General features: G+C 41.4%; 1 long non-coding RNA gene across 1 annotated transcript; it reads left to right on the forward strand.

The window, feature by feature from the left end:
• Positions 1-891: 891 nt before the first annotated feature.
• On the forward strand, positions 892-6,556 carry LOC106994452 (uncharacterized). Its single transcript, XR_013408503.1, has 4 exons — positions 892-1,157; positions 2,571-3,004; positions 4,130-4,294; positions 4,841-6,556. It is a non-coding gene; the product is annotated as an uncharacterized LOC106994452 (long non-coding RNA).
• Positions 6,557-7,728: the final 1,172 nt, after the last annotated feature.

Here is a 7,728-nt window from a genome sequence, read left to right on the forward strand (position 1 = left end):
AATAAATTCTCCTCAAAATTTAAAAAGAGATCCTGATAAACTGATGTGCTTCTTTTTACCAGGTAATGAGAACTCTGTAACCCAAGATGTTTTGCATTTTGTCTTAGCCACCAGAAAGCTCAGAGGTAAATGTTCTGATCAATTCTGTCACTCTAATTTATTTTTCTGCAAAAGACTCTTGTTCTCTTATCTTTTCCAAAATCCTCCTATTGCATAGAGGTCTCAAATTCATTTTTGGAAACAGGTGGGGGCATAGAAAGTAAATATGCAATGAAATTATAACATTTTATTAAATAGTGCTATCTTATTTTCTAATGAAACATACGTGTGGAAATTCTTGTATTAAGCACAAGCTGGGGTTCTGCTTCTGGCTGTTATTCACTTGGAACTCTCATTGACAGGAAGGCACTCTCATTCCTACTGGAATGCCTATGCGGGTAGTTCCTCTGTTAAACCCTCCTAGATTAACTTGCTCATCTCCAGACATTTCTATCACTCTAAGCACCTCTAAGCACTCATGTATATGTGTCTGGGTAACCATAATTGTCATTAGTTATGTATTTCACAGAACAGAAATTTAGAGCTGGAAGGAATGTAATCACCCAAATCCCATTGAGCTAAAACGATAGATGGGCATTTTGAAACCACTAAGAGATTACAACAGAAGTTAGCATGCTGTAGGTTATTGCATGGGCTCTATGGGACGCTCTCCAGAATGTGGAGGCTGGGCCTCAGAGACTCCGGGTGGTGTTTGCATTATTCTTCCATGAATGGCAAACAGAAACATGGCTTTAGGACTTTCTCCTTGAAAATAAATTTTCATCTAATTGTTTGTTTCTGGTTTCTATTTATACATGTCTGTCTTCTCCTCTGGAAGAGGTGGTCCTTGAGTGCAGGGGCCATGTCTTTCTATCTCTGGCATCAGCGCAGGTCCTGGCACACAACAAGCACATAACTTAAGTTTGCTGAGGGAATGAATGAATGAACGGCAGACTGTCTCTTTGGTAGGACCATGCATTCATTGGTGGAAGGTCCTACCCTTGCCATTTCTTTCTTGCCTTGTAAGACGCATTGCCCCAGAGGACGCCATGAACAAGGACTGACAAAAGCAAAGAATACAGCCAAGGCAGTGAGCAAAGTGTCACCTTAGGAGGTTGGTAAGTAGCTTTAGTTGCTGCTCCCACTATCAGTACTAATCAGATAGCTGCTCAGGCAAGTCAGTCCTGGAGGAAAGCACCTAAGGATGCAATGATGAGAGAAGCAGAAAGACATGGTGAAGGATTTGATGACTGAGGACAGAAATAAGGGAGCTGAGGATGCAAAAGTTAGGGGTAGTTTTGTGTTGGGCAGGGCAGTAATGCTGTACCTGGGGATTGTGGAAGCTGAGAGGGAGAATCATTTGTGGGCAATTGTGAGGAGTGTTCAGGCCTTGTTTCTTTCATTGTGTGTGTGATCACAATGGCTTCTCCAGCTCTTTGTCTCACAGTGGAGTCAGGCATTAGGATAGAGGAAAGGCAAGAGGGGGAACAAACAGGACAAGGGTGGACGCTGGCTTGTAAAGAGGTTTCCTGAAAGTCACACACTTGTGCTTAAGTCATATTGGCCAGAACTTTGTTACACGATTGTACCTTGCTGCAAGGAAGTTTGGGAAAGGCAGTATTTAGTTAAGCACATGCTCTCAATAAAATTGGGAGGTCTTTTTACTGTGGGAAAGGGGAGCCCGAATATTGAGGGGCTGCTAACAGTATATATCACATAAAGCTAGACATAGAACATAGTCTCTTACTCCTAATCCAGTGCTCTATTACTTAGCTGTGAATTTGAACTCTACATTGTGGAGGTAGAATGGGAGACTGAGAAATGCCGGAGGCTTAGACTGCCCTGTCTCTGCCATTTTTTGTTACCTTGGACAGAGCATACCATTTCCCTGAATCGCTGTCTCTGAATCTGTAAAATGGTTTGTTGCATAAAATGGCCTTTGAATTTCTGCCAGCATATATATATATATATATATATATTTATTATTTAAAAAAAAATTTTTTTTTGAGATGGGATTTCACTCTTGTTGCCCAGGCTGGAGTGTAATGACGTGATCTTGGCTCACTGCCACCTCTGCCTCCTGGGTTCTAGTGATTCCCCTGCCTCAGCCTCCTGAGTAGCTGGAATTACAGGCACACGCCGCCATGTCTGGCTAATTTTTGTATTTTTAGTAGAGACAGTGCTTCATCACATTGGCCAGGCTGGTTTCAAACTCCTGACCTCATGTGATTTGCCTGTCTCCGCCTTCCAAAGTGCTGGGATTACAGGCGTAAGCCACCTCACCTGGCCCTAAAATACTTTATGATTTAAAAAAATATATGGTAGCTAAAACCAAGTGAGCAATTGAACAAGTCAAAGGAGTCTGCAGGGGTCTCTCAAGGAAGGCTATTCTGGCTGAAATTCACTGGAAGGCCCCATGATTAGGCCGGATTACGAAACTGCGTCATCTCTTCAGACACAATTTGCAAAAACAAAAGCTAAAGTGGTTGCTTGCTCGATAGCTATTTCTCTACTCTTTCCTTGTCCAACAGGATGCTGATTTTATTTGAATGTCGGTCAGCAATCCTACAGTAACCTGACTCCAAAGACGGCTGCCATGAATTCCTTCCCTCCCTGTACTTCCCCGTTGAGGAGCGGAGTCTCTAGAATCTGGGCTGGACTGGGTTTGCCTACAGAATACTGCAGAAGTATATGGCATGAGAGAGTATAGCCAGCTCCAGGCTTGGCATTCAAGAGGAATGGAGTTTCTGCTTCCTGTATTTGGGAGCCGTGAGCTGCCTGGTAAGAAGGTTAGACCACTCCACTCAAGAGAGAGGCTGCATGCACAGGCACTGAAGGACTAGATGTGTGAGCAAGGAGGCCATCTTGGGGAACAGCCAGCCCAGCCGAGCCTACAAAAGACTCCAGCCCCAGTCATCTGATGGCAGCCACAGAAGGGAGCCCAGAAATGCCCAGCTGAGCCCAGGTAACTCACAAAACTATGAGAGATCATAGTAAATTGCTTTAAGGCACTAAATGTTTGGGTGGTTTCGAGGCTGGAGAATAGGATCTGGAGGTAGGGAACTTAAGGCTGTTTCATGCCGACTTCCTGGAGCTAAATTGAAAGGAAAACCCTAACTTTCCACGACTATGTAACAAAAAGACTAGAGGCTACTCCCTTTGCAAACCCCTCACCTTTTCCAGATGGGAAATTGGCTGTCCGCGACCAATCAGACTGATTGCTGGCCGAGTCTTTTTCCGCAACTTGGTAACTTCACCTTAGTCTCTGATTGGTTACTTTTTTGCAACCAATCAGATGTTTGCACAGGAGTGTGACCTTTGTAACTCCACTTCAGCCTTTGATTGGTTGCTTTTGGCAATCCATCATACCAATTGTAGGCCACCACTTCATTTCCACGAGGTGAGCATGAATGGCTAATGGGAAACCTCTAGGGGATATTTGGACCTGAGAAGATTCTGTTTAGGGGCCCTTGAGCCACTGCTGGGCCAGCTCCCACACTGTGGAGTGTACTTTTGTTTTCTGTAAATCCCTGCTTTCATTCTTTTGTTGCTTCATTCTTTCTTTGTTTTCCTGGACGTTTTGTCCAATTCGTTGTTCAAAACACCAAGAACCTGGACAACTTGCAGTTACGACCCTCTACCGGTGACACTTTGTTGTATAATAATAGACAGCCATAACCAATGTGCTCAGGAAAAAACATCTCCTTCTCAGTCCTGGAAGTGAGTCATGATTGGTCTAAACCATTCTTAGTAATTCCATACAAACTATTTTAGGGGGATACACGGGGCCCAGTTACAGTCAATGAGATACTGAATGGCCTTCCCTTACAGATAAAAAGAGACTCAAGGGAGAACATGTCTGTGTTTTTCTGCCTGGCATTGTTGTGTCTACACTGATTTCTGGAACGATGAAAGCTATATTCTGACCATAAAGGGACAGCTCTCAGGACAGCCAGTAAGCTGAGGATGACAGAGCGAAAAAGAGAGCTTGTGTTCTGAAGTCAATTCCAAAACCCCCAAACTCTATAAACTCCTTCCATAACCTCTTTGTGTTTAAAACAGTTTGATTTTGGTTTCCTATTACTTACAGGCGAAATCATCTGAATTGATACAGTGTGAAAATGAATCTCTATCCTATGCCCTTTCACTGCTGGGAGAAAGAAAAAAATGGAAATTATAAAGTTTTTATCCTTTCTTTCATGCTGTTCAAGTGTGGGCCCCGGAGCAGGCCTTGCAAAGCCTGGGATACTGAAAGGTAGCAGCTGAGTTGTGGGTGGAACCTAAATTGCTTTGCATAATGAAATAAAAGAATTGAGTGTGAGAGGAGGGGGCTAGAGAACAGAAACTCAGGAAAGTAGGAGGAGGTGTGTGTGTGTGTGTGTGTGTGTGTATGTGAGAGAGAGAGAGAGAGAGAGAGAGCAGGGCAAAGAGAAATAGGAAGGGGAGCTGATCCCAGGGGAAAAGGCAGCCTCAGTAAAGTCTGCTATGCACAAAGCCTGCTTTGAATGTGAGGATGAGTTTCATGTTTGGCTTGGTGTGGAGCAGAGGAAAACCCAGGAGGTGCAGAGTGAGGTAAGTGGAGAACTAGAGGAAGAGGAAGGCAGAGTTAGAAGCGGCTGGGGGAATGTGAGGTGCTAGGGCTTTATAGGAATCTGGAAGCTGGCATGGGGAGCAGGGAGGGGTCATGGCAGTAAAAAATCTTTAACTCTGGAAGTGCAAAATGACATCTTCTGACATATTGATTGAAGACTAGCTTCTTACACAATTATTATGTACTAAAAAAATGTGTTTTTTCCCCAAGTTTCAAGTATCCAAATTCTACATTCAGTTTTCTTTGAGATCCTTGCTGCTGTTTAACTCCTAGACCACAGCAAGACTTGTTGAGATAAGTCAAGCTTGCCTGAAATTATATAGTAAACAACCCGAGTGAATGGGAAGCAGTGTAAATGGAAAGAGAGCCAAGCTTTATCAGGAGGACTAGGTTCTTGCTGCAGTTCTCTCGCTAACTTCCTGGGTGACCCTGAGCAAGTTGCTCAGTGATTCCTAGCCTCAGGTTCCTCCCCTATAAAATAAATAGCTAGCTGTCCTCCCTTGCTCCTGCTCTCGCCATTTGATGTGACTGCTCCCGCTTCGCCCTCTACCATGATTGGAAGCTTCCTGAGGCCTCACCAGAAGAGATGCCAGCACCATGCTTCCTGTACACCCTTCAGAACCATACTCCTTAGATAAAAACAGGTTAAGAAAATAATTAAAAAAAAAAAAAAAGAAAGAAACTCAACTCATATTTCAGTGATTAGAGCAAGAATAAGGATATGGAATCACTTGAGGCAATGAATTAAAGAATCATTATGAATGAAGAGCTCATGTGTGAATGACAAGCTGCATATTGAACATATTGTGAATTAAATAGCTAAGTCCTACATCCTTCCATGGATTGTAAGAAAACGAACAAGCAACCAAATTCAGATGGACATAGCAATAAGAGTTATGTGAAAAGAGGTAAAACGCAAGTCTGTGAATTAATACATTGTGTTAGCCGATTATAGTGATAGTGGATTTTTTTGTGTTGAAGCCTGAGTCAGCCACTGCCTTGGGAAGAATTGTGGACTATATTTCCATCTGAAAAAAAAAAAAATTCTAGAAGAGTCATCTAAGGAGGATGCATTGAAAAATAACAAATCCTGGAGAATATTAACTATGGAAACTGCAGAGGAAGGGAGGGATTTAACTGAAGATGTAGAATTGGAGGTGGAAAATAAGGATGAGGGTTTGCTAAGAAGACCTTGTCAAGACTGATAAAGAAGAAGAAATACAAGGGAGACCTTGACTTACTGCTGGTTTTTTGTTTTATTTTCTGCACAGAAGTAGAATGTCTTGAACTCTGTGGGTGGAGGTTTGAGTTCAGTTACCGATTGTTTGGAGCTAAAGGTCTGTTCACTCACCCTATATTCTCGCAGATATAGGCCACATAGAGATGGTGAAAATGAACCAAAAAACAAAAACAAGTGAGACTAGGGAGTGAGAAGGAGAAAAGATATCTGAAAAGATGCCAAGAAAATTTTGTGTCTGAAGGAACCTCTATTCCAGTTGTTTGATTTTACAGATGAAGACACTGAGACTCCAGAAGAATCCATAATTGAAGGTCACACACTAATGGTTAGTGGCAAGATTGGTAGTAGAACTTAGATTTCCTGGTTTCCATTTTTACAGTCTTGTTACTACATGTTCAGTAGTTAGCTTTGGGTTACTGCGTGCTCAAACTAGCTTCTTTACCCGAAGGACACATTTTAAAATAAAATTTTCAGTATCAAAGGGTGACACCTGCAATATCATATTAAGAGGAAAATTAACTAGTATTTGCTTGGGCAGACCCATTAAAGCAGCCTTCCTGAAGAATAATAGAGATTGCCAGCAGTTTCTAACATGATTCATACCTTCTTTGTGCATATGCAAAGCACATTTAAAATATGAACCCATAGGGCAATAGGAGAAAGTCAACTGAATTAACAGTGAAAACAAATGACTGTTTTAAAAAAATAGCTAATGTGTATCTGTTCCTTTAAAACAAAATTTTAAAAATCATTTTGGAATTATCAAATATATCACTGTTTTTAGAAAAGAAAAAGCCAGCTTCTAACATTTGCAGGTCCTGTCAAGAAAGCAAATAGAGATCCACATATAGCATATCTACATATCTACATTTTACAAGATAAGGTAACAAACTATCAGGTAAAATATGTCCTATCTGTAAGGGCAAGTAAATATTAAAAATAAGAGGCTTAATTCTTGTTAAAAATAAGGGAAGAAATTACCTTCCTTCACTTAGAGTATTTAATTTAGAAAATGTGTTCTTGTAAGTTATTTCCCTGTCTCTTTGACATGTATGTAAATGTTTTTAGAGCTAAATAAGTCTTCTGCTGTCTTTGTGACCCAGGAATGTCTTTCTCAAGGATCCAGCAGCCATTGCTTTAGAATATAATCATTGAGGGAGATAGCACCCCATCTGTCAGTTTCTGAGGGACGGTAGGAGCCTAACTTTGGTGACTGCCTGCCCCTGACGGCTTGCAAAATTACCTTCTGTCATAAAGATACGAGAAGCTTATTTTTCCTTTGTATAAAATCATTTAACTAATACAGATGGTTACTCCAATTACCAGGTGAATTTAGGATGAACCATGTGTTATAAATGGTGCTATCAAATCCTATTATTTGAGAACTAATTTTTGTTTATCTTGGGAAAAGGTATATAATGGGTCGCATCTTCTCGGCTATATTAAAGGCTGGAATTTCTTTCTGTCTTTGTAATTCCTTAGTGGATTGCCTGTGATGTGCATCACATTTTGGTTTAATAGTTTATTCAGTATAAAACTATTTTCTCTACTACCTTTGTGGAGAGGATTTCTGGGTTGGAAGAAGATTTTGTTTAAAATTATATTTTCTCAACATATCCTTTCACCTTGACAAATATACAGTCCTAGTGAATTGGAAAATGGGATTTAAATGAAGAATTCTTAGACTCTCCAGAGTTCTTCCTCAAAATATGGCATGGTAGAGAGAGCTGGCCCTGGCCTATGACCTCACCTCATCTTCCCTTACCACTGCAATGGCCTTGGGCACACACGTGTGGCAACCCAGTCTGCACATCCAGCTCTATCCTCAACTCCACCGGACTTCAGCCCCACAAACATC

Source organism: Macaca mulatta, chromosome 18, assembly GCF_049350105.2.
Source record: "Macaca mulatta isolate MMU2019108-1 chromosome 18, T2T-MMU8v2.0, whole genome shotgun sequence".
NCBI lineage: Eukaryota > Metazoa > Chordata > Mammalia > Primates > Cercopithecidae > Macaca > Macaca mulatta.